The sequence below is a fragment of the Hippopotamus amphibius genome, chromosome 2, assembly GCF_030028045.1.
Source record: "Hippopotamus amphibius kiboko isolate mHipAmp2 chromosome 2, mHipAmp2.hap2, whole genome shotgun sequence".
Classification (NCBI taxonomy): Eukaryota; Metazoa; Chordata; class Mammalia; order Artiodactyla; family Hippopotamidae; genus Hippopotamus; species Hippopotamus amphibius.
In genome coordinates, this window is record NC_080187.1 from 46,481,219 (window position 1) to 46,506,581 (window position 25,363).

A 25,363-nucleotide genomic window follows, 5' to 3' on the forward strand; every position below is an offset into this window, starting at 1 on the left:
CAGAACAAAGGGTACAGTACTGAATGTGGATACAATTTAGTGAATGTAGTGGCATCTGCCCTTCCATTTTATTTATATTTTGTTTTTTTTTATCCTTAGTACTTTGGTGTTCAAGCTGCTGTCTTAAGCACTATTAAGTGCTAAATTAAAGTTATTTTCAAACTGCCTGAAAAGCATTATCAAAATATTGCTTCTTTGGAGGTTAACAAAGCCCAGGGAATTTTCAGTGATAAATGTTATATCAAAGACTTAAAAGACTTCTTTTCTTACCCTATTTGAACAATTTTTTTTCTCTTGGGCTGAGATAAAATTGCCAAGTAGAAATAATTGTTATTTAGCACCACCACACTTACTAACAAATAATAATTGGATGATCTGGAGGAATAAACATTGAATTATTGTCTTATGGTTGAGAATTAAAAACTGTATCCCATGGGCTACAGAAGTTTTCAGATGAGTAAGGCATGAATGCTGTAGGAACATTTCAATAAATACATATAGGACAATAATATATATCTTTGACTCTGTGACAGAAATGCTTACAGACTGAATAATCCAGTTTTCCTATGCCCTTGCAGCTAATGGGTCCAAGAACAGTTAATGCTCGGAATCTAAAAATTATCTTTTGTTTGCTAAAGGCAGTTGATGGGTGATGTGTTGGAGTAGCAGCTGCCTTAGGTACCTTTCAGAAAAGTGCTTATTCTGATTTTCTGGAGAGAGACTAAATGACCTCGCTAAGAAGTTTATACCACTTAGGGTATGAAAAAGACAGATCATTAGGATACATTAAAACAGGAAAGGATGCAAATAATGTTTACTCAAAAAATGAATTGACATGAGAATTAAAACAGAGCTAATCATCAGCATTGGATACGTCCTGCCTTATTTGAGATTCTAGATCATTAGTTCAGAAAATAATAATAGGGCATTTTTAAAAAGGATCTTATGTAAATTACAGGAATATGAGAAAAACAAAATAACATTCTGTTCTTAAGTTCCCATTCCATGTATAGGAAAATAATACCAGCATGCCCTGTTCAGTTCTCATGTAAAGGAATAAACTCTTTGTAGTGGACTGAATATTTGTGTCTCCCTAAAATTCAAATGTTGAAATCCTAACCCTTGATGTGATAATATTAGGAGGTGGGGCCTTCAGGAGGTAATTAGGTCTTGAGAGTGGAGCCCTCCTGAGTGAGATTAGTGCCCTAATAAGAAGAGACCAGAGAGCTGGAGAGCTCTTTCTTCTACCCCGTGAAGATACAGTGAGAAGTTGGCAGTCTACAGCCCAGAAGAACACCCTTACCCAACCATGCTGGCACCTTGATTTCAAACTTCCAGCCTCCAGAACTATGAGAAATAAATTTCTGTTGTTTTTAAACCACTCAGGGTATGGTATTTTGTTATAGTAGCTCAAATGGACTAAGACACTCCTCTCTCCTCTTCCATTTTAGCATAATGGTTGGAATAGTGGTACTCAATGTTTTTTATTCTAGCACATTTAAGCAAGGCAAAGACCTTGCAGTGCTTCCACCTGACGCATTCACACTTTCTAGTGGATTTCCAATTATCTGTGCGATTACATATTGTGATGGTTGATTTCATGTGCCAACTTGACTGGGCTAAGAGATGCCCAGACAGCTGATTGTGCCTGAGTGTGGTTTTGAGGGTGTTTCTGGAAGATTAGCATTTGATTTAGTAGACTAAGTAAATAAGATCTGCTATCACCAATGTGAGCAGGGATCATTTAATCCGTTGGGAGACTGAATAGAACAAAAGGCAAGAAAGGGCGAAGACCCTCTCTCTTCTTGAGCTGGGACATTCATCTTCTCCTGCCATCTCACATCAGAGCTCTCGGTTCTTACGCTTTGGACTCCATGACTTACACCACTGGCCCTCCAGTTCTCAGGCCTTCAGCTTCGGAATGGGAGTTATAGGCTGCCCTGGTTCTCAGGCCTTTGGCCGTGGACTGAATTATACCACAGGATTGCCTGGTTCTCCAGCTTGCAGATGGCATGCTGTGGGACTTCTTGGCCTACGGTGACCGTGTGAACCAATTCCTGCAATAAACCTCCTCTCTGTATTTCCAATTGGTCCTGTTACACTGGAGAACCCTGACTGATATACATAAAGTAGCAAATTTACAATATGCTCTTAGTCTGAAATCTTATAAGAATATAGAATAATAAACTAGAGCCACCTGTAAACTACATAATAACATGCTAATTTTAACTTCTAAATATCAACACTTTAATAACTCCTGTAACCCACCAACTAAGTTACTAATGAACTCTGTCCTTAGTCTTACGTAAAAATGAAACTGTGGAGTTATCATTTGCCTATTATAAGAACTGTAAAGAAGGACTTGTCATATTTACTTCAAGGCCGTTCTGGAGGAACTGATGACCCTCCCAGTGGACTGAAGATCATCCTTTGAGAACCACTGGTTTGCAGCCTGGGCTTTAGCCTGGTGCTCATGCTCTAGTCCACTTAAGAGATGCATACTTGGTCAAGATAATACACCTCTCTGCACCTAAGTTTCGAGCGAGTATGATGATTCCTCATGGGGTTGCTGAAAGAAGAAAATGAAATTCTGTTGTATGGTAATTGGACCATGCTAGGCACATAAGAAGTGGTCAGGAAATGGTGGTCATCATTAACCATGAGAACTGTCTACCCCACAGCTGAGGTTGCTGCCCCTGAGCCAGAAAAGAGCCACAAACCAGGCATGCTGTGTACCTGCACCGTCCTCATTAGTAGAGGTTGGGAATCCTCCTAGAGACCCACAGATACGCTTTGGGGCTCAGTACTGAAACTCTGATGCCTTGGCACATCACGTCAAGAAGAGCTGTCTCGCAGAGCATGCGTTCTTAGTTGCACAAGGGACCTCATCTCCCAAGCTAGTTCTTATTTGTTCCCTATAATTCTGTGACAGGGAATATTACACCTACCAATTAATTCAGCAATAAATTCTTAACAAATGCACACTAACTGCCTGGGCCAGTGCTTATTTATACTCATAGTTTTCCAGCTAACAAGTTGCCTGTTATTTCAGGAGAACATTATAAACGTTGTCATTTTTATACTAATTATAACATCAGCAATAGTTATCATAAATAACAACACTTTATATGGCACGTTTTAATGTACATTACCGTGCACATTTTAAAATCTGAAAATGTTCACCATTTATAAATGAAACCAATTTACATAGTGAACAATTTCTTAATAAAATACAAGGAAAGGTATTAAATAACCAGATACAATGAAAGGAATTGCCAGCTAAACACTGGGGTTCTTCAGGGAAAAAAAAAAGGTGCTATATAATTCAAGCATCATTAATTTTTTTCCCACTCTGCATGTCTGGTTCAGTTCAGACAAAATGGCGTAGTGATATAACAGTCTGTTAGTAAGGTCAGCCGCAAAGCATAGACCACCACTTGGCATAGCGTGTATCCTGTCATCATTAGTGCTTTAGAACCAAATGCTGCATCAAACCTTTCTCAAGCACCACTCCACAAAGTCTCTTCTAGCCACAAGAACTTCCACCTGCGCTGTTTTTATTGACTATAATATGGAGTGCCAAAAGGCATCGTGCATGCATCTGTAACAAATAGTCTTTGAAACAATACAAAATTCATTCATTTAGGCAGCTTTTTGAAAAATTATTGAGTGCTTATTATGTGCCAGATCCAGAAATTCAGTAAATAGTTTATATAACAAGTTTCACATTTTATGATTTTTATCTGAGGAAAAAGTACAAAAACTCAGCAAGAAAAGCCACAGTGCAAGACAGTTTAGTCTGCCTGGGGAGACAGTGGGTGAGGGTTGCTCTCCAGGGCTTGTGAAGCTTCCTCTAAGCACACGGAGGGTGGTGGTGCTGATGGAGGGCAAGGATGGAGTTAGATGCACCGTGATGGGCAGGCTGGACCCCTGGCTTCAGCATGATGGAGAGCAGGAATAGCTGGTGCTGGAGTGGTCAGCAGACAGTTCTGCTGACCATAAGCTAAGTTCAAGGTCTAGTCTTGCTTACAAGATGAGAATGTGGTTCTTCCTTGTCACTGTGTCAAGACTGGGGGTTTCTTTGCTTGTTCTGCACATTTTTATCAGAAGTATAGTCTTCTAGTGGCTATAGTCTAGGCTGAGAGAGAGGAAAACTCATTCGTTCCCATTCACCCACCAAACCATCACAGGTTATTAGGAATTTGAGGTGATAGTGCCTTCAGAAATAAAATTCTTTATTTCTTTTACTCAATCAGAATGTTTCTATAGACAGGTGGGCAAACAGGATTTCTAGCAATACCACATGGTATTAAGTCTTTTTCTACAATGAAAAATTGGGAAATCGCATAGGAAGCTTTATAGTAAGAACTGAGGTACTTGGAGTTAAGTAGTACTCCCCTTTAAAGCTACAAATTTAATATGAGTGCCCTCAAGGGAAAAGACATTTTATTCACATGTTAGAACTTGTATATGTGTAAAATATCCCTGGCAGGATAAACAAGAAACTGGTAATACTGTTTATCTCTAAGGAGATGATTAGAGGTCAGAAGGGGATAGTTAATTGAATATTTTTGAACCATTAAAATATTATATATGTATTATTCAAATATTCGCTATGCAAAATTAAATTAAATTTAAAATAAAAATAAAAGTTAAAATTTTCTCAAAGAAACATTACTGTTAGTGGATATGTAATACTTCCTCATGTGGTTTGCCTTAATTTATTCAATTTCATCATAAGTATATATTTTAGTTGTTCCTAACATTCTTTTCTCTACCATAAAATGCACATCTGTTTACTTCTCTTAGATTCCTACAAAAGATATAGCTAAGAAAAAGGGTATAATTATTTGAAAGGTTCTTTGAAACATTGAGCATGTTATGAGCACACCTATCTCATTATACTCTTTCTGACACTGATGATTATTATGCTTTCAAAATAGCAAAAGCTAAGTAAAAAATGGCCTCTTGACACCTCGATGTTATGATACAATAACACACTTAACCTACATTGGCTTCTACCTGCCACTTAACATGAATTTTTAGCCCTTAGTTGTTTTGTATCTGTAGAATGAAAATTACCAAAAGCATTACTCTAAGAAGATTATAATTTTGAAGGGAAATCTGCTCAACCCTAGGTAGAAATAGTCTTTAGGTATTCCCATGATTTTGGTAAAACCTGCACTATTTTAGTTCTGTGTGGATGGACGATAGAGTTGTGCTCAATGCAGAAGATACTGTACATAAAATAGGATTTGTACTTGAACACAGGACTTCAATTTATTAATGTTTCTAGTTCTGAAATTCATCTTTGGAATCTCTTACTCTCTCGATATCTGAGTCTATTTCAGTAAGAAAACTGTACCAAAGCCAGCATGAGACCCTCAACTCGGTTCAGTTCACGATGACCAAATGACAGGTCTGGGACCAGTGGTGGCTCAGAGAGTGGTGACTACAGATGACAGGCCATGTGGCCCATTAAGTGATCCCAGGGATACCCACTGCCTTCAGAAGGGACTTTGTGAAGTTCTCTACCTCCTGACTAACTTTCAGCACTGTGGCCAAAGCATCTCAGTGGTGAAATTAAGGTTTCCTTTTATTCACTTTGAATACGACCTTCACCTACAGATGAACACACAGTTGTTCTCATAATTTGAATAAAGACACCAAGTCTGAAACTATGTCATTTCTGATCTGCCCTGTGTCTTAAATTTCCCCTTTGATCATTTATTCCTTTGTTTAAGACATTGCTATCTTTAAGGAATTACTTTTAAGAATAAAACCACCTCTAGAGGGCCACTGCTCTTCTGAATGTGAATTAATTGTTCAGAGGTAAGGAGCTTAGTAAAGTTGTAATAAGTGAAGGAGACACAGGATGGGTAAGTTTTAATGAAGAAGGGGAGAGGGATACGTCTAGAGCTGCCCTGAGTGCCATTACTGGAAAGTAGTCTGTTTGAAGCAGTGGCTAAGTGTTGGCTATCTTAGAAAATGACATAGACCAGGCAGGAGATGGCAGGATAAGAAGTAAGAAATTTGTTAAAGAAAAATTTCAAGCCCTCCACATTTTGTCTGGGGCTAATCATTGTCCTTAATTGATTTAAAACAGTTCTATAGCTTTCTGTTTCTAAAATAGCTTGGGTTTCTGGGGTATTTGAAGTTAACCCCATGGTCTGGCTCAGTCATTAGAACCCAAGATGAAGATCAGATATGATGCAGAGTCAGAGCATGGACACAGAGTCCTGGCCCTGCTACAACTCAGCTTTATGACCTTGGGCACGTCACTGAATCTTAATCCTCAGTGTAGTTAGTCATAGTACTTATAACACAACTGGCAGTGAATTGTTATTTAAGTGAAGTCATATACTTTAAAGTGTATTATAAATGCTAAAATCCTCTAGAACTTCAGAATGAGTATTGTTAGTTTCACTATTGTTATTAATTCACTAGGATTTTGCAAATTTCAGGGACAGTAGAGGGAAAGAGATGGAAGATAGGTTCACAATGTTAGATAGTGGGTTGTTTTATTTTTTCTTTTAATTGTGGTGACATATACACGACATATAATTTTTAAGTGTAAAATTCTGTGACATTAAGTACATTTACCTTGTTCTGGAACCATTACCACCATTCATCTCTAGAACTTTTTCATTTTCCCACACTGAAACTCTGTACCCATTAAATGTTAATGCCCCATTCCTCCCACCCTCTAGTCCCTGGAAACCACCATTCTTTCTGTCTCCACAAATTTGATAACCTTATATAAGTAGAATCATACACCATCTGTCCTTTTGTGACTGGCTTATTTCATTTAGGATAACATTTTCAAGATCCATTTATGTTGTAGCATGTGTCAGAATTTCCTTCTTTTTTTAAAGTTGAATAATATTCCTCTGTATGTGTATATCCATTCATCCATAGATGGATGCTTGCATTGCTTCTACATTTTGGCTCTTTGTGAATAATGCTGCAATGAACATGGGTATATTGTTTTAATTTTTAAAATTTTCATTTGTACATGGCAAAAGCAAATTCCATGTTTTTGACCTTGGAGGCCATTTAATAAATAATTGGCCTTTCAATTTATGGCATTTTTGTGTCTGACAGAAAGGAAGCTTAGAGGGGGGTATATAGCAAAACGCTGGGAGGGAGGCCAGCGTTTTGCTTTATACAACAAAAACAAGCCCGTTCTCATTTGGTTTGTAGGAGTATGTTGAAGAAGTGCAGCCCAGTTAGAAAGTGTATGGTATTGGTATGTGGGCCTGACATGCAGTCCTCTGTGGCTTAAGGAAATTCAATCATCAATTTTTCCTCTGAACTGCAGATGGAGAGTGGGCTGTCATGGCATTCAAAGGGAGATATTTGGCAGGTTTGCCCAATGTTGGAAAAAGAAGCAGAGAAGAAAGATTATCTCCTAGCAGTTTGTCATGTAGGAATCACAGATTTTAGAGCCTTACAGGGCTTTTAGAGATCACCACTCCTCCCTTCTAACCCAGGATCTTAATTGACTCATGGGCAATTAATAGTCCAAGAGACTGAAGTTAAGTTCTAGATCAGCAGTCCAATGAAAATATAATGCAAACCACATATGTAAGTTAACCTATTTCTAGTAGCCACACTGAGAAAGTAAAAGAAACAGTTGAAAACGACTTCAATAAATGTTTTATTTCACCTAATATGTCCCCAATATTAGCATATGTAATCAACATAGAAATTACTAATGAGATATTTAACCTTTTTATCCATACTAAATCTTTGAAATTTGATGTGTATTTTACCCTTATATCTCAATTTTGATGTCAAATTTTCAATGGTTCAAGTAAAATATAGTCTTGCCAGAACTATACAGCTGTGATTAATGGAAAAATATTTTACACTGCTTTAGTATTTAAACCTAAATTATAATGAATAAGAATTAAGTATTCAGTTTCTTAGGAGCATAATTCTAGCGCTCATCACCACATGCAGTGGCTACTGTATCAGACAGTGCAGTTCTAGGTAACACTCCTTTTCAGTTATAGAATCAAGGCTTGATATGTGTAGCTCTATAATTAACCTGGTGCCTGGCATATAGGAGGTGCTCAATAAATGTGTGTTGACTGAACTGAGACAAATTTGAGTATTCTAATTTGAGTCAAGTACATTTTGCATGCCAGTTACCCTCCTGGTGTTATTTCTACTTCTTATAGAGCAGTTGTTTTCAAAGTGTGGTCCCATGACTGGAGCATCTATCATCCATCAACTTGCTGGAAATGCAAATCTGAGGGACCCTTCGTAGATCTATTGAGTCAGAAACCATGGGGGTGAGGCCCAGCAATCTGTGTTTTAACAAGCTCTCCAAGTGATTCTGACGCATACTGAAGTTTGAGAACTAATGCTACAGGGTCTAAAGGAGTCCTCTTTTCCTCAGCTTTTCCTTGGAATTGAGGGATGCTATGAGAGCAAGAGTTTCTAATTCTACAGCGCTGTCCAGTAGAACGTTCTGTGACAATGGAAATATTCTATATCTGTACTGTACAATATGGGCTTGAAATGTAACTAATGCAAATAAGGAATTAAGTTTTTGTTTTTTGTAAGTCAATATAATATTTTATTTTGAAAATGAGTGTGTGAAATGAGATATGATTTTGAAGTGGCACAAATGTAATGCCAGCAATATTTTATTTCTTGACCTAGGTTGTGTTTACACCAGAGCTTAATTTTTTTTTAAGAACATTTATTGAGATACAATTGACATACAATAAACTGCATATATTTACAGTGTACAATTTGATATTTCTTTCTTATTAGTAATGTATATACGGCAATCCCAATCTCCCAAGGAATTAAGTTTTAAATTCTATTTAATTTTAATTACCTTACATTTAAATTCATACAGCCACCTGTGGTTATCTCACACGCCTCTCCTACAAACAGGCATGGGGCTCAGTAGCTGTGCAGGGACTGTTGATCTGAATCTGGAGAGAGCTCAGCATTAGCTTGGAGGTAGAATCTGATAGGCGACAGCCCTGGCTTCTCCAGGGCTACTCTCTCAGAACAGAGAGGAGAAGGATTCACTGAACCGCTGTGTGTTCTAAGCCCAGGATTAGGGTAATTGAAACAAACTGTAGCCTACTGCCTGCTCAAGACCCAGGGACTTACTTTTCCAGGTCAGAAGTAGAACCATGAATTCTGACAAGGGGACCAAGACACACGATGATCATATTTTGCGATAAACAATTGCACAAGCTTTTCTCTTGCTTTGGCCCCTGAGTTATCATTACTGACAGTCTATTAATTTTTTAATGGTGCAGGCTATCTGGCAGTGCTTATGGTGACCTTTTTGATTTGTTAATTCTCTTTTCCGAAAAATGCTTTCTGGAACTGACAAATGTCTACTTTTGTCCTGGACCCTTTGTCTTTCCACAGTTCTGGAGCAAATTACTATGATTTCCTTGTACTTTAAAAGTACAGATGTTTTCCATAATGACACAGAGAAAAAGAAAATGACTGGGCTTCAAGGTACAAGGTGGAAAAACCTCAGTGTCATGACTCCTATTACATAAAATGAGAGTGGATAAGAGGATAAGTGAGTTGCGTTTTGTTGTTCGGGTCATTACACCTTACTTAAACCGACTCAAACCCCATGTTTCCCTGGACATGAATCATCTTTGAGCATGTGACTGAAGTGGGCTCTGTGGAGCTGGGGCGTGACTCCCGATGAAATTCACCTGGCAAAACAAAGGGACAGCACAGCTCCATCAGACCACTGGGCCCTATCAGAACATGCTTTGTAATTTAGGTGCACCCAAGAGGGTAAGTGTGACCCTAAAGCAACTCCAGGTGCTAAACCTGATCCCCATCTGCTTATTCTTCCCATAGAGAGGAGACTTCGTGTGTACATAGTTGTAAATGCTAGAACTTATATAATGACCATGCCATTTTTATTTGTACGTGGAACCAAGAAACAACATATTATGCACAGAGGGTATCACATAAACTGGTAAACTGGCAAAAAATCCTGACTCTGAAGAAAGGAAAGTAGTATAAAGCTATTGTGTTCAATATGTCTACCTGAAACCTTCCCGAACAATATTCTCTCTCTACCTCATCCATCTAATGCTTTAATTGGCAGACAGTAAAGTCTGATGGGAAAATAATGGTCTCTTAAATACCTGAGAATGAAAAGTAAATTACGTTAGCACAGTGTAAAAGGCAAGTAATTACATAATGTCAATCCTGTTTTATACTGTTTAGTCTTAAACAGCATATAAAGAAAGAGTATGTTTAGAAGAGAAAAAATAAAACTACCTCTTTAGATGACTAACGCCCTGCTTATTTTGGTGAGCAATGAATGGGCTTCAAGGCAGCTTTCTCAAATGAGAGGCTGCCTGTACCCGTTTTCTCTTTCTCCAGCCTGTCCTAATTTGCACCAATCCATGACAGAGTGACCATCATTCTGAGTCAAGGGTTGTTTTCTGGTTCACAGGTGTGTTCCTCAATAGGAAAATAACCCGATCACATATGGAACAGAAGAGAGTCACAGAGAACCTTGTGTTGCTGGGCCAGTGACCCAACTGGTGACCCAGCCTCTGGCTGTAATACCCAAGGCCGGCTTTGTGGCTTTAGGCTGGTTTTTACTCTTAATACCTAGGTTTTACCATCTACCAAAAAAGAGGCAGTCTCAGGAAATGGGTGTATAGAATCAGCAATGGCAATGACAGGGAAGCCTCATCAATAAAAGGGGCAGGAAGTCCTGGTATTGAGAAGGATGAAGGGAAGCTGACAGGCTAAGTGGCTCTTGGGGGATCAACAGACCAGTTTCCCTCATTCTCCAAGTCCTCCCTCCTTCCCTCTCTCCCAGTCTTCCTTATTTCTTTTCTTCTTTCCTCCCTCCCTCTTTCTTGCCTTTTCTTCCTTTCTCTCCAAACGGAAATACAGGTATTTTGTGTGTGTGTGTGTTCTTTTGCAAAGAACACGCGCATGTCTGTGTTCTTTGCAAAAGCTTCATAGAATGCATAGATGCAAAGAAGAAAGTAAAGATACAAGTAATTCTATCTCCCAGATAAAAAACACTGTTAAATATTCAGTGTATTCTTTATGAACTTCTTCCTGACATAGTCTCAGTTCTCTGTTTCTCTCTCTTTCTCTCTCTAGTATATGAGTAGAGTAACATAATATAATATACGTATTTGTATTAAATACGCCAAATCAATAAACATACTATGTGTTGATTGTATATACAATTTCCATGATACTTTACACTCAGATATCCCTATTCTTTCTGTGAGAATTAGTAGTTTCATATTTTGTTCAAAATAGTTTTTTTCCCCCCAGATATCTCTATTGTTGAATATTCCTTAAGGAGCAGACAAATAAGGGTCATGGTCCTTCAGCTTCTTGGAGGCTTGACTGAAATAATGCTCAAGAATCTAGAAATGGGGGTTGAAATAGAAGAAGAGTGTGCTGACAGCTCTGCGTCCTCAGATGTGATGGGCAAATGCTACATGATGTTCACAAGTGTACAACTGGTGCAGAAGGCTCATTCATGTAAAAGGCAGATGGAGGAAATCAGGGTCCATCAGAGACAGTGATCCTTATTTCAATTTATTGGTATTATGCCAAGTACGTTTTATCCTTTTAAAAACATACTAAAGCCTCATATATCCAGAATATTTTAGCTTGAGCCTTTGCAAATTCCCCTAAAGTGCTGGGTTGCTCTTTCAAGCACCATGACTTTTCTACTGGAGCCACTTTGCATGGAGAACTTTCTAAAATATGTTACATAATTTTCATTTTTCTTTTTTTTGGCTGTGCCATGTGTCTTGCGAGATCTTAGTTCCCTGACCAAGGATTGAACCCAGGCCTTCATCAGTGATAGTGTGGAGTCTGAGTCCTAGCCACTGGACTGCCAGGTGGTTTCCTTCATTTTTCTTTAAAATAGTGCTCTGAACATTATATAACTTTCTGTGAAGACTCAGCTCCTTTTTAAAGATCCATTGCACTGGTATAACATTTCAAGGTCCAGGTCTTGTGAGGTGCATGGAAATGTTGCATCTACACAAAAATGGCTCCAGAGGGCTGTGCTTTCTGAGCTCTTGTATCTTCTATTTATAGGTCTCTGTTCCTTCATCTATGGACAATCTATTGCTCTTCTAGCTGGATCAGTAGTACATTTTCCTGTAGTAACAGAAGCGACTGCCCTGTCCCTTCACTCCTTCTGTGGAGAACTTGGAAATCAGACAATCAAACTTGGTGGAATTGTGTTTACGGTAGAATAAAATAAATAAATAAAAACAGGCTCATAATTAGGCTTATCCTGATTGCACATGGAAGAATTATGAGCTTTAGTAATGAACTTGGTCACCTATTTTCATTACATGGAGGTTCTTTTTTTTGTTGTTGTTAAAAATTATTGAGTCATAGTTACGGTACCTAATACATGCAATCAATAAATATGGATTGAATTGAATTAAGCTAAATTTCTGATGCATATCAGGGGAAATGACATGGCCAGAGAGTTGAGTTATGATGGACAAAGGGCTATGCTTGGTCACTGTAAGAAGCTGGGTGGACCTTTGAAGGTACCAGGGGTAGAAAACTGCTGCGACTGTTGTCAGTTCAAGAAACAGTCTACAGACACAAGGGAAACCTTCCTCAGGTTCAGCAAACTCCTCATAGACTTGTCACTACTTGTCCCCCAGTTTCCTCTCTCCTCACCCCTGAACTGTGAATTCTGGAATATCCTTGACAGGCTCCCAGTGCCTCTGTCATCCCTTATAGGTTCTGAGACATGGTCCCGACCATTAACATGCAGCCTTAGTGTAGTTTCTCAGATTACAAACAGGTAGCATCTGCGTTCCCCTTGCGGCCCTCCCCTTTCACACTTTCACTAGCCCTTATGTCACCTATCCCTAGAAAATATGTCCAGGCGATGAGCAGTGAAAGGTGAATGTTTTCTCAACACACTTGGCTGTTTCTTACTCTCCAATTGTACACATTCTACTGTAATGTCACAGGACACTCTAAAGACCCTGGGGGTTGGAGGTGGCCACAGTGTAGGGGACCTCCTAGGACAGTGCTTCCTAAGCTTTAATGTTCACACAAATCACTTTTCAAAAATGCAGATTCTGGTCCCGTAGGTCTGGGATGAGGCCTGAGAATCTGCATTTCTAATAAATTCTTCTACTCTAGGTACTATACTCCCTCTAGCAAGAAAACGAATTTTTGTCCTATCGTTCCTACAGTTTTGCATTACCATTCTTTATTTTCCAGGGATGTGTGAATGCTGAAGCAGGAGATGGAGGGTTCCAAGGAAGCTGAATAGATGGCTATGGTCACTTCCTGAATTATCAAAATCTGGGCCATTGTAGATAGTAATCTACTTCCTATTTTGCAAGACTGAACAGAAAACAAAACTGAAAAATGATATATTGTCAAAAGAAAAAAAAAATCAACCATCATCTCACATCACACATATACACACACCCCTCTCAATAACATTTTAAACGTTAGAAATGATGAGAAACATATTTGGTTAAATACAGGAGTTAGGGTCTCTTCTACATTAATAAGTGAAATGTACTTTTATCTACTGGAATCCTGTGATATAAACAATTTAATGTGAATACATTTGGCTTCCAGCTGTCAGTGAATTAAGGTAAACCCAGCTTTGAGGAAAACATGCTTTATGTGAAAAACAATTTAAAATTCCATAAAAGCACCTATTTATTATCTCAACCATAACACTTTTGGGCAGTAAAATGAATGATCAGACTAGTCATTAGGACTTTATGATCTAAGTCTGCTCAGTATCAGCGATCCACATTAAATTATAATGTTTAGGGCTTGGTTTTACATTATTTGCCATAAATCTGAAGTTTCCTTTTTTTTGTAACTAGACTGGTGTAATTTTTGTGTTCTCCTAAAACAATTTTTAAAGCTAAGGGACTTCATCTTAAAGAGAGAATTAATGAGAAGAGCATGATGTTTTGCCTGTTCAATAGACACTGAGCACAATGGAAAGCCACTCATTCACATGCCTAGAATATAATGGTCCCAACTCAGGATTGGGCCATTTTTTAAAGGCAACATAAGGAGTTCAATTTTAGAAGTTCAGCCTACAGTAACAACCATCTTACAAGAACTGAATCCGGCTAGAAATTTCAATGCTTTCTAGTGTTTGGTGGAAGGTGTCTTCATTGTTTCCTACTTCCACTGCCATTTAGTTGGCTCTGGGATTTCTTTTAAAATACCCAAATCGCTCAGAATAGGAAGCTTTCTCAAGTGAAATTACAAGTAACTGCTGAAGAGCAATACTGTACTCTCCAAAATATCCTCTGGTGTCATGTGAAGGACAGAATACAGAGCTGGATAGGCCAGAGGTCTCACGCAGCATGACAGCAAACCATGGACAGAGCTTACTGTGTGCAAGTCACTATGGTTAGCATTTATACATGAGGAGATAGAAGGTTATGGAGGCTAAGAAAATTTCCCAAAGTCACATAACATGTAAGTGGTAGAATCAGGACTTGAACTAAGATCTAGCTGAGGTTCAAGTGTTACAACTCAGACTAGTAGCAAATACTGTTACATACAATTGATAAAATAATTTATATTACATTTTAGAAGGACTTGTAATTGATCCAAAAGTAATCAGTCTGTCAACAAGCTTATTTTTTTTAACTAAAATTTTTTCCAGTTTTTAAATTCTGGGATCAGATCTAGTGTAGAAAGCTTCATAGTTATAAAGGTCAGTAGTAAAATCTTTTCATCAATGCTCAGAACTGATCAGCCTTTCGTTGCCATCCCCCCTGCCACATACATGCCCAGCCCATCGAGGCAGGTAATAGTGTTATCTTCATGTTACAGATGAGGAAACCGAGGCACAGACATATTAAGTAACTTGCCCAAGGTCACACACATAGTAAGTGGAGGAGGTGGAATTTGAATCTAGGCAGTCTGACACCAAAATCTATGTTCTTAGCAACCACAGAAAGTCAATCATTGTAATGAATGAATGAGTAGCAAGTGTGCAGACTGCAGCAAAGAAGAACAGGGCATGCATAGCTGGGCACCCACCCTGGTCTCTGGTTAGAAAATACTTCTCTGAGGAAGACGTGATGCTTGCAGTTTGGGGTGGCATGCAGAGAGGCCCCACTTAGCAGGTCCTTGAGAGAGGAGAGAGTGGGATATGTAGGAGGGCATGTGAGAAGTCCCTCTGATGCCCTTGTCCTATGGTTTCTTCTTTTCCTTTAAAGTTTGGTTTCATGGACTTGGAGATAGAAGGAAAGCATGGAAATGAAAACTAATATTTACTGAGCAGTAGGCATTTTGCTAGAGGCAGTCCATACAACAAATGACTTTTAATTCTTACAAATGTCTCGTGTTAGGTCTTGACACAATTTAAAGAATGAAGAAATTGAGGCTCACAAAGTGATTTGCTCAAAGTACCATAGCAAGTAGGTGGTAAAATTAGGTTTTGAATCCAGTCCTCATCTGGGCTTTATTACTGAACTGTAGGGACCCTCTTTTGAAGAGAAAATTATAAGTCATGGGGTAAGAGGGGACCTGTGTAGTTATATTCTGATAATGGAAGAGACAGTAGAGAAACAAAAACCCAGTTAAAATTAGGATCACAAATTCTTTCATCTGACTGCTGAAGTTTCCCACTTTCTTAATTTCAATTTCTGCCTGTCCTGTCTATTTACAAAATTACTAAATTCTTATATTGAGTCTAACTGTGGACAAATGATACCAAGGAATATTCTGACCTCAAACACGGACAATTTTGAAAAGGGATGTATTTAAGATACTCTATAATGGGATGTCCAATGAGTCCTACCTGTACCACCCTGTGAACGTTAACACTGTGTTTCATTTTAAAGAAAAATTATAGTTAGAATAATTCTTTTGCCAAGCAGGCATATAAAGCCTTATTTCTTTCTGGGTTCCTTGTTCAGAAAAAAAAAAATTCTAATCTAATGGTCAGTGCCAAATCCAAAGGAAAACAAGAAGAAATAAGAAACGTTAACAGTGAAAGCAGGCCAGAGAAATATACAACTGTTTTCCTCAGAGGATTAAAAGATATCTTGCTTTGAATCACTTTGTACCCATACAACAAGGTAATACATGTACTTTAGCTGACTAAACAAGATTCCATTGATAGCTTAAAAGCTCTGAGTGTTCTTATGTAATGAATATACTATTTCATGTACTAATGGCCCAAAAAGAATAAGAAATGTTTTTTATCTTTCCTTCAGAAGAAACGTTAACTGAATGATGAATTAAGAGTATAAAACCCTTGCTCTAAATCAAAGAATGTCCAATCATAATGAATTATGATCTATAATAATATTACATTGTATATAATGCATTCATTAGGATTCGAGGTAAACTCATTTCCACTGCTAGCTTTGGCTCTTAAAAACATTATTTTACGTGTAGATAAAAAGTGAATATTGATTTCTTTTGAGGCAAATATAAAAATTTACTAACCTGAGTTTGCCAAGGTCAATATTTTCCTTATAGAGCAATATATCCATACATTTTCTGAAGCACAGAATCAATTTTTTACTATTATACATAACTGGACATCTTATAGTTGTAGAATATCAGAGTCAGGATGAGGCTTAGCCCAAATCCCTCATTTTCTAGGTGAAGAAATCGATTCTCACTGAAAGGGAGGGACTTGTCCTGATTATCTCACTCACCCCACATCATGCTGGTGAAAAAGCATGCCTACTTAGATCTAGTCCCATATTTTTGCCACTGTATCCTCCTGCTTTCATTGGATATTTTGAAAGTTATCTTCTAAATCCAAAGAAGCCTTATTTTCAATAAAATTCCTACGAGCAACATAGAATCCTATAACTAAGAGCCCTGTGTGAAAGGGGAGAAGTGATCAGAATCTAGTGACAAATTATGCAGAATTATATTAAAATAATTTTTCAAAAGAGAAGGCCCAGTGATTGAACAGAATTCTAATGCTAGCAGTAATGGCCCCCAAAGTTTCACATCTCTCTATATCCATACATTTGGGGAGTGTTTCCCACACTGACTCTAGTCTTGGTCATGTGACTTGCTTTGGCCAATGGGACAAGAGCAAATCTGACAGAAGCAGAGGCTTGATATGTGTTGGGACTTGCCCTCTATTGCTGATTTTTGGAACCCTAGGACCAAATGTGAAGGAGCTTAGGCAAGCCTACTAGACGCTAAGTCATGCCAGCTGAGGCCCCCTTGACCACCCATCTTTCCAAACACCAGACAGGTAAGACCATCCAGGACCATCCATTCCCAGCTGAATTGTCAGCTGACTTCAGAGATCAGTTAACCTGGCTCAGACAAAAGGAACCGCCCAGCTGATCCACAGAATCACAATTAATAATACATGTTTGTTTCTGTAAGCGCCTAAGTTCTGGGGTAGTTTGTTAGGCAGTAGGACTAACTGACATACTCGGTGATCCACTATGATGGAGTTAAATCACATATGACTGAAAAGCACAGAAAGCAGCAATGACACATAAATAGACAAGTGGCTCGTTCCAAGTTCATCCCTGCAGTCTGGCAACTCTTGAATCATTCCAAAAATAAAAACCAACCAAATTCCCTCATTTTCAGAGGTGACAGAAGTTCTCATATAACAGTAACTTTTAATATAGAATTTAGTCTATTTTACTGGGAAGTGGTCAGGAGAGAGCCGATATGAGTTTTATCTGATTTGGGTATTAAAGCTCTGACCAGTGCAAACCCAGATCCTGAAAGTATCCATTCACAGCACTGTGACTCAACTGAGGCTAAACTCCTTCAATAATTTGATCTTTATTAATTGATAAGTATTCCTATCATCTATCTCACCACTGCTAGCTTAGATGACACTATTAATTTTATTGATGGGGAAAGTGAAACCCAAAGTTAAACAATCTGCTCCTCAAGATATTACCAGGTAATATTGGTACCAAGAAAGTGGACACATTGGTTAGGAGCTCACCGGATGTCAGACAAGACTTTTCATATGGAGCATTAGATAAAGAAACAGAACAATGAGTCTTCGTTGAGGTAGGAGAGGGCTATGTTGTTAATTCTATGATTAAACCTAAGTTAAAAATTTTGTTTAATCTGACCAATCTCTTGAGTGATGTTAGAACATATTATTAGAGTTTCTCTCACAATCTCTTCTCTACTGTAAATTCAAGTACATGGCAAAACATAAATAAAAACATTTGCCAGATGCAGATAAAAGATTCCAACTTTGTCCATGTGGAGTGGTATAACAAGTGAACCCTAAGGTCAACTATGGACCTTGGGTTATTATGATGTGTCAACGTAGGTTCTTCCTTGGTAAAACACGTACCATTCTGGTGAGGGATGCTGGTAATGGGGGAGGCTAGGCATGTGTGTAGGGAAGAGGTTATTTGGGAAATCTCTGTACCTTCCTTTCAATTTTACTATAAACATAAAATTGTTCTAAAAATAGTTGTTTTTTTTAAAAGAGTGATGTGTAGATTTTTTAAAAAAGTCGAATGCTGACAAACTTACATTGAGCGATAAGATGCACAAATCTAAAAGTATTAGTTGAAAGCTGAACGTGAATGGCTTCTTATGGGGGTAAGGCAGGAAAAAGGGACTAACTGACAGTATAGTACCCATGAGGTGATTCTTCATAGTCTAATGGTTATGACAAACAAAGGGTAGGCTATAGCTGTCAGCTGCACTCCCTATGACACTTAGAATTCAGATAGCAAGAGGCTTACCAAGATTACTGAAAAGCAAGAGATCTTCAGTTTGATAAACCCCAAGTAATTTATGATCTGGTTGAAAAAATCTGAGACCAGGCACTTGCTTATATTCTTCATAAACACTCCGTATAGAATATGGTTATTAAACCTTTGGAGAATGCCATTCACTGTTGTATTTTCATACATTACTCTTTTGGTCCCTGATAGTTTTTGAAATTAGGCTAAGGAGAGTGGTTTCCAAAATTTAGAATAAAAAGACATGCTTAGGGTAAGCAGGTTTTCAGATCCACCCTAAGTTGTACTTTTGGAATCTGTTGATAGGGAGGATCCACAGTTACAATGCATTGAATAAAAAGTGTCTACATTTATCTGTACAAGATAGTATTTATTCAGTCTTCAGGCAACACTTTGTGCACATAGAGGTTGGGTGACTCTGCCATTCTTACCCTTAGGATCTCTGGTTGGGCCACTGTATTAGTGCTGAGATTGAAAGGGGAATGGGAACCTAGTCCACTAGAGCCCTGGGTGTATCGTCATTTTCAATGCATTCGATACATAGCATTACTTTATGTATGACTGTTACATAGGCAACAACCCAGCCTCACATCCACTGATAGCCAGTCCCAGTGCCAGAAGCTTCCTGGCATTTAACTGGCCATCTCACACTGAAGGCAGACCCCAGACTTGTTCCGCTTCTGCCTCCCTTTTCCTTAAAGCTCCATTAGTTTGAAGGTCTGTGACAATAGTCACTGAAGAGAGAATTGAAACTGTTGCAGAGCAAGTGTCTCCATTACCAAGGAACAATGACTTTAAACGGAATAAATTACTGCCTAGCTGAGTGTGTTCTTAATGGCTTCTGTCCTCAGTGATACTGAGCTGATGTGAAGAACAGCAGACTCTTGAATCAATAGATAACCTTTCCAATGCAATGAATGGCACCATGAAAGTCCCAGACTGCTCTCTTTAGAGCCTAGCACACTATGCTTCTCAGAGGAACAGTAAGAAATCAACATTTAAGTGAGTGCTTACTACATGCCAATCATTGTACCGAGTAAGTCACTGTTTCATTATTATCTCACTTAATCCTCACAATAACCCTTTAAGTGGTTATATTTTCCTAATACCCATTTTGCATGAGGAAACTGAGGCACAGACAAGAGAAACACCTTGCCTAAGATCACAAAGCCAGTACAACCCCAGACAGACTGGCTCCAAAAAACTCTCCACCACTCCATCATACTGTCTACAGGGCTGCTGAAATGACACAGCAGTATTTTTTTTAAAAAATAAGACAAAACTCATATAAATAGTAAGATTGCAGAGAAGATGGGAGTAAACACGTATGATTCGCTACACTGAGCTTACCAGTAATAGCTCATTTAATATTAGTGGTTTTTAATTCCAGCCTATCCAGCTAGAGTCTCAAGGTCGGAGAGAGTGTTTATGGCCATCAACACTGGCACACAGAGGGACAGCACAAGCGAAGTCCTCCAAAATGCCTCCTCACCATCGTAAGAGTCCTCACAGATAAGTTTCAATTTGTACCACCTCTACACAAAGACAACATTTGCATAAATTGGAGCAATGCCATCAAAGTTCTCAACCTGTTTCCTAGTGAGTTTATTTTCTGGCTGGGCAAATGCTGAATTCTGCCTTATAGAGGGAAGAGACAGCTTTAACTTGTAGACTGCCCACCAGAACTAACACAGAGCATATTTCGGTTCAGCCGTCAGAATCTCAAAAAGCAGAGAGGTTTAGAGCTAAACAGTATTTGCTTCTTAGATGCTATAGCTCAGCCGTAGGCCAGTGTCCTCACATTCAGGAATGAGGAAGCTGGTTTGTGGTCTGAATTGCTTGTCTTCTGTAACTGACACAACATCAACCGGGGGGTAAATTTTGGCATTCTATTTGACTAGACAAAACACTTATTTGGCAGATAAATGATTATCTGCAGAATTAGTAAATCAAATAAAATAGATAATAATTATTTGGAAATATAAACAATTTGAGGACTATGTGCAGAAAACATCAAGAGATCCACAGAGACTGTCAGGATGTTTGGGGAAGACAGTTGGGGCATGTACAGCTTTGGAAACTGCCTGCGTGGGTGCAAGCCAGTTCTTCTTTAGTTCATAAGCTGCTTTATTAGCCATCTACTGAGGCAACAGTAAATTTCTAAAGAGAAACACTGGCATGAACCCTAGATGCACATCTGTGAATTGGAAAGTAAGTTTGTGTCCATTCTTGAAGTGGTAAGCCTCGCCGACTTTTGGGGAAAGAGGATGGGTAGAGGAAGCTAGAGATGCATTTTCCACCCTTCATTTGCACCCACTAGGGCCCAGTCCATGTGCCACACAGCTGCTCATGCATGAATAGAGCCCTTAGGACATACTGGGTCGACCGAAAAGTTTGTTTCGTAAGATGGCACGGAAAAACCCAAGTGAACTTTTTGGCCAACCCAATACAATCCCAGACAGAGACATAAGTAAGGGAGCCACAACAGTACAAGCTCTTGAGTCTTCTCTTGAAACTATAGTAGCTCTCACTTTTCTATAATTTCAAAGCAAATGTTGGCACCTACTAAATGAGTGGATCTCCCCCACACCCAAAGATAAATATTCAGATCCTACAACTGTTTATACTGTATTATGTATATAAGAACCTCAAGAGATTATAAGCTCAAGTACCATCTGAGGAGTGGGTAGGTAGCATACACGGTTACAGGGAGATGAGCACAAGACAATAGGGTGTGGTGGGGACTGTGGTGAACTGGTAAGTACATGCTCTGTCCAGAAGAGCAGCTGCTGCTCAGCTCCAGCTGACTGTTGCTGGGCAGGACTGCAGACATAAGGGGCAACCTGGGATTTTGTGTGATACCTTCTAATTTTTGAATGTTGGTAACTGATTTAGGTGTTTTGAAAAACACTGTAGGGGCAAAACAATATTGTTGGGGGTACTTGGCTGCCAATTTGTAACCTTTGTAGGGGTCTCTTCAATTTAATAATTTGCTCACATTTTTAAGTGGTGCTGGCATTCCTTACCTGCCATTACTAGGGCATGGGCTCTGAGACATTTTCTAATATCAGTGACAACTTCCACTGGTCCATTTACCCTCTTGGCTAAGTTCTTTTTTGTACACATAACAAAAGCCAGCTGGAAACTGATTTTAGAAAACAAGTAGGGAGTAAATTAACCCAGATGGCTAACAGGCTCATAATTTTAACTCTAAATCCTGGTTGTATTAATATCATGGCCTAACAACCTAGGCAAACCAGTCATAAACTTTTCCCATCCTACTTAAAATGTAATGCTATTTTGGATGTTACTTCTTCTGACGGAATGCAATATTTCATCCATGCTGGGAAGTTCAAGAGGAGATATAAATAGACACTGAATAGATGATAGAATATTTATATTGTCACCACGAATCCAAGGAACCTGATTTTTCTTTGAACTGATTGATATGGGTGAGAATTCTTTATTTCTCTTCATGAGTATAGACTTTCAGAACTAAAATAACTGCTATTTTTTAAAATGTAAAATAACAATCTACACATGTATAAAGTGTATAGCAGGTGTCTTTGAGTTTCTAAAGCTCTAGAGAAATACTGGCATAAAATATATAATCAAATAATCCATCAGAGGAATGTCCTGTGTTCTAAAGCCTACCAGTAGTCATGAATTCAATATCAAATGATGTTTGGCTCTCAGGGGCATCACTTCGTTAAGAGAGAATTCACTGCGAAGTACACAGACTGGGGCCTTTGAATAGATTGATACAAATACACTTGCAGGGAGAGTGGAGTATTTGAAGAGGAGAATGTGGGCTCATATTTTATTGTTAATGCCTCTTGCTCCTTTGCATTTTGGGTTGAGGTCTGCAAATTTTTCCCTCTCAAGCAGATGGAGATATTTCTTGTCATTCTGGTGAGGTTGAAAAGGCAATCAATCCATTGCTGGCAACCTCACTTGCTAATAGGAGCCTTCCTTTCATCTTAAGTTCCTGGGATAAGAGATTAAAAAAAACTAAACAAATCTGGTTTCCTTAGTAAATGATCTCTTCCCATCTCTATCTTGAAACTAGTCTTAGTTTTATTAATCAGCTGATGTAGGAGTGGAGCACATAGAAAAAATGTTTACAGCTCAAGAAAGAGTAGACATTCTGGATCCTATTCCATTGCCCCCACCTTTGATCAGGATTTTCAAAAATTTTTTTAAATTGAAGTATAGTTGACTTACATAACATGGTAACATTTTTAATGCCTGAGACTGCATATGAGCCTTTACTCTGGATCTTTAAGAAGGTATGAGCTTAAAAAAAAGAAGAAGAAGAAGAAGAAGAGTTAAAAGAGGAAGAGGAGGAGGAAGAGGAAGAGGAAGAAGAAGAAGAAAAGAAGAAGAAGAAGAAGAGGAAGAAGAAGAATGAGCTGAAGTTCTTAAGATCTTAAAATGCTGGTGAATTTTCATGAGGGAAGACAGAAGCTAGTAATACATCCTTACTTCCACTTAGGGACCCAGAGGAGTTATGTAGGTTCTCTGGGGTTTTGTGCTACCAAGGTAAGGGACTTGAGCCTTTAGGGTAGAGGGAAGGAGTCAGGCTGTTTGCCCACTTGAACATCTGGCTCCTTTCCAGAGCCTGATGGAGGAAAATCTCATTCACATCTGGAAATTCAATGGAGTATTTGATTCTAAAAGAGCCATGACTTTTCCTTACTTATTTGTGGACTTACTGGAGAAATTTTCCTCTCTACTACTTTTGCTGTTATACAAATTCCCATTGTACAGTCAAAGTAACTGAGGCATGGTTTATTCAGTGACTTCCCCAAGGTAATGTGATATCCTTGTAAATCACTGGTACCTAGATTGTTCTTGCCACTTTCCTAGCTGATTCTGGAAATTGTTTGGGACCAGCAGTTTCCTCAGATAACCAGAAGAAGATACAGCCAGCTGCTTGATTTACCATCCTTGATGAATAAATTTTGGTGGCTTTAATTCCTTTCTTGGAAAAATAGTATATTCCATAAAGATTATTATAGAATTCTTTTGGAGGAGCAGCAGTAACAGGTAAGACAAGTGACATTCTCTTTCTAATCTTCCCACAGCCACCATGAATTAGTATACCAAAAAAGACTTCAGTGTTGGTTTTACACTGTTTCTAGGGAATAATTCTTGGAAAGATGATTTTGGATCCCAATCAAGGGGCAAGATCAGTGAAATAAGTCAGAAAAAGACAAATACTGTATGATCTCACATATATGGAATCTAAAAAAGCCACACTCATAGGAACAGAGTAGAATAGTGGTTGCCAGGGGCTGGGGAGTTGGAGACACGCAGGAGAAAAGCGTACAAATTTCTAGTTATAAGATGGATAAGTTCTGGGGATCTAATGTACAGCTTGATGGCTACAGTTAATAATACTGTATTGTATAATTGAAAGTTGTTAACGGAATAGATCTTAAATATTCTCACCATAACAATGACAACAAAATAGCAATTATGTAAGGTAAAGAATGTGTTACCTAACCTTATTGTAATAACTCTGCAATATATACATGTATGAAACCATCACATTGTACACCTTAAACTTGCACAATGATATGTGCCACTTATATTTCAAAACTGGGAGGAAAAAAGAGACAAGATCACCAGAATAATTTCACTTTTTTGAATGCTCATGCAAATCTTGGCAACAGGTAACCCCTGCTTAGTAAATTAGCACAGAAAAAAATCTGAGTGTATTTCATGCATTTTTTTGGATACTCTTGTGTCACAGGGAAGTTTATAATACATTAATGATTTCCTCATCCCTTCAGTTACACTCTTGTTGAGGCTTACTACATCTGTGCCATTTCCAAATTTCACTTCCTAAATAAAAGCCTTTTAAGGTTATTCTGAAATGCCTTCCAATGTTCCTTGGGCAAATAAGTCTACACAAAGGAAACACAGATAGTCCACGGACAGAAGCGAGGCAAGGCTGACTGACAGAAAGTTGAAATCAAAATCTGGCGTTTTCAAATTCTTACAGGTGGTGCTTTATAAAATACTCTCTTCCACGGCAGTGAATGTGACATGATAGGAAAAGTGCTTCTCAAGTTCAGGATTGCAATTTACATTCTCAGGCAAACAAAACTACCTTTCCAACTCCCATTTATTTACCATCAACCTTTCAATCGTGTGCCTTAATTCAACTCTTGCGCATGGCCACATTATAGCTCCTAATAAGAAAAGAAATGGCCCACCCCTCAGAGTTCAGTTAGCCCTGCTGTGATTCAGGGAGGAAAGCCTTTGGGAATTCAGCTCTTTAACAAGGCTAAAAGTTGCTGCTGGCAACCTAAAACAGACACACCAAGGAAAGAAACTTAAAAAAAGAAAAAAGGTAAAGTATACTCTGCCATGTGTAAATCAATAGTAACATATAAATAAATAAACAGTAGTTTTGCTAGTGCTCGGCATTTTATATCTATTTAGTTTTAAGTTCCATGCTTGATTTGCTAAAAGTCAAAATTGAAAATTCCTTATAAAACTAAAGTATTATGCACTAAATGTAAACTGCTGTTTCTTAATCTAGATGAGTAAATAACGGAATAAACATTAGAAAAATCACAAAAGATAACTTGATCAGCTAAAAATATTCATATTCATATTCTATA

General features: G+C 38.3%; 1 protein-coding gene and 1 non-coding gene across 2 annotated transcripts in view; both read right to left on the bottom strand.

Moving 5' to 3' along the window:
* Window positions 1-25,363, bottom strand: part of RORB (RAR related orphan receptor B) — a 183,882-nt gene that overhangs the window by 72,544 nt on the left and 85,975 nt on the right. The gene's annotated exons all lie outside the window — the stretch shown is intronic.
* Window positions 14,689-14,758, bottom strand: LOC130847245 (small nucleolar RNA U2-30). Its single transcript, XR_009052029.1, has one exon. It is a non-coding gene; the product is annotated as a small nucleolar RNA U2-30 (small nucleolar RNA).